Here is a 2,884-nt window from a genome sequence, read left to right on the forward strand (position 1 = left end):
TGTGGCTGCCCGGGCAACCTGAGGAGGTTTACGTTTTTTTGATGGGACTATGAAGTCTTCTAGATTCCACGTATTTTGTGGAATCCGTTCTATGAGTCTAACTCCTTCCCTTTTAGGAGAGCGTTGGAATCTCTGACTGTTTGGTAACTGTTTCCATAGTTGTAATAAGACCTGGTTAGGCTGTCCATCGATCTTTTGAAATTGAACTCCAGCCCTAATCAAGTCAGTAAACATTTGTTTTCTTGAGACCCTGATGGGTCCAGATTGAATTACATTAGGAGCAGGTCTCCTAGGTCGTGGTGGCGGATGGATGTCCGACTTTTCCACCACCATTCGGACGTTGCGCCTGGCGCGCAGGCGCTCTGTCTCCCCCAGATCTGCCACCAATTGGGCGGCCTGTTGTATAATGGCCTCTGAGGCCACTAGGGGATTTAGTATGGATACCAAAATTCCATACTGATGTGGTGGAGCCTGCTGCAGGATGAGGTCCCTCATTCCTGCGGAAAATTTTATCATATCTGGGCTCTCAAAATTGTCCTCATAAATTGCCTCCTTCATACCTAATTCTCGGATATAATTTTGTAAGTCCTCCATAGAGGACCACAGGCCGGTATTTAATGGTATATCCGTTTTATTTGCCCATGTCACACGGCATGCGGCCATTAACCATGCAATCAGTGAATGATTTTCTTCATTGTGTTGCACAGCCGCATATAGTCTTTGCCTGAGGGCCGGGTGAGTAGTAATTGATGCCAGTTTTGAGATTTCTGGCCCATTCACCACAACACTTTCTGCCCCCATGTCATATAGTCTGAGTAACCATGCTGGCACACTCTCTCTCGGTCTTTGTCTAAAGCGTTGTACTAAATCCATTAATTCAGCTGCCGTGTATGGGCGAGCTGTTACATGTAGTGTGCTCTGGGCAGGGGGCCACTGGTCAGGGGGCAGCCCCGCTGGCCTGTCCTGCGTTTTTTTTGTTTTTTGAGTTACAACTGGTCGGATCTCAAAGGGATCAAGCTCTAGTGGAGCCTCAAGATCTGACTTCTTAGTGCTTTCATTTTCTGAGTCCAGTTCATGTGGACTCTCTTGTATAGGATCCCCAGTTATTTCTAGAGAGATGTTTCGGATTTTTTGTACCGGGATTATAGGGTTAGGTTTTTTCCCTCTCAAAATTGCAACCTGTCTTTCTAGTTCTTCCACACGGTCACGTAATAGTTGATTTTCATCAGTGAGAACCCCTTCAGTTATATTTAGCCGGTTCAAGGCCATCAGCAGCGGCCACGCCACCGTGGAGGCAGCTAACTGTCGTTCTCGTGTAGTGAGTACGTTTTTGTTTAGACTACTGAAATACTCAGCCAGGCGGGCTGGGGATTCCTGAACATTTCCTGCATCCCGTAGGGGACCCCATTTTTCAATAATACAGGCAATCCCGTGATATGGGGATCCTAGGAATCCCGGGATGTGCCCTGGCAAAACCTCACTTATGGGGCTAGCCTTTCCCCGTCCAAACCATCCCATGAAATTGTTCAAAAATGTCATGGTAATTATTTTAAGAGGCTTATAATTGGGTATCTTTAAAGATATTTGGCTGCCTGGCTCGCCAAAATGTAGGGCAAATGAAGGTGATGACAAAGCCTTTATTTAAGAAATAGGCACACGAGGGAAAGATATCAAAAAGAATCGACTCACCCCTCCCGGTAGCAGTGCGCAGCCCGAGCCGAGCTGAGGAATGTGTCCCTCCCCCGTTCGTACCGCCGCGCCGCCGCACTCACACACTCACAGAGCCCACCCATTGGTTCAGGCTGTGACCCTGGAATTCCACTACAATATATATTTACAGACTTTTTGAAATGGAATCACGCAGCAAAAGTAGTGCCGAGGGGGACACACAGAGAGGGCGATGGGGGGTACTGGCTTGCTGCTTGCCCCCCAGATCCCTGGGCTTGCCTTCCAGCCCTGGTCCTGTGCTGTGTGCCTGTATGCTTCTCACCGGACACTTGAAGTAATTGGGGATATAAAAAAATAAAGAGGGGGGAGAAGCGACAGCTGGGCAGGGAGAATTACAGGAAGATCAGATTAGAGGTAGCACTGGGAGGCAAGATGGAGCCAGGCCTGGGCTGGGCGGCTGGCTCCATCCCTCACAGCCCAGCCTCATAGCCGGGTCTTTTCTTCACAGCCTGGACCTATAGCTGGGTCTTATCCTCATAGCCTGACCATGTAACTGGGTCTGTAATACTGCCTGGCCCCATAACTGGCTCCTTTCTTCACAGCCTGGCTTCATAGCTGTGTCTTTCCCTTGCAGCCTGAACCTACAGCTGGGTCCCTCCCTCAGCTGTGGCCCATAAATGGCTCCTTTCCCCACAGCCTGGCCCTATAGTGGTGCCTCTCCCTCACCACCTGATCCCATAGCTGTGTCTTTCCCTCACAGCCTGAACCTGTAACTGGGTCTTTCCCTCAGCTGGGTCCCATAGCTGGCTCCTTTCCCCACAGTCCAGCCCTGTAGCTGTGCATTTCCCCACAGCCTGATCCCATAGCTGTGTCTTTCCCTCACAACCAGATTCCCCCCTGCAGCTCTGTCCCTCACAGTCTGGCCCCACAGTCGTGTCTTTCCCTCAAAGCTTGGCCTCATAATCGTGTCTTTCCTTCATAGGGTGGTCCCATGACTGTGCCATTCCCTCACAGCCTGACTCCATAACTGCGTCCTTCCATCGAAGTTGGGTCCCACAGCCGCATCCTTCCCTCTCAGCGGGACCCCACAACCGGGTCCTCCCCTCATAACCACACTCCCTCTCCGATCCGTGCCTCTCCGCCCGCCCCTTCCCTCAGGGCCCGCCCCGGCCCCACGGCGCGGGCCGGGGCGGGCGGAGGCGGGGCGGGGCGGCCC

The sequence above is a fragment of the Gallus gallus genome, chromosome 17 (genome assembly GCF_016699485.2).
Source record: "Gallus gallus isolate bGalGal1 chromosome 17, bGalGal1.mat.broiler.GRCg7b, whole genome shotgun sequence".
In the NCBI taxonomy this organism is placed as follows: Eukaryota; Metazoa; Chordata; class Aves; order Galliformes; family Phasianidae; genus Gallus; species Gallus gallus.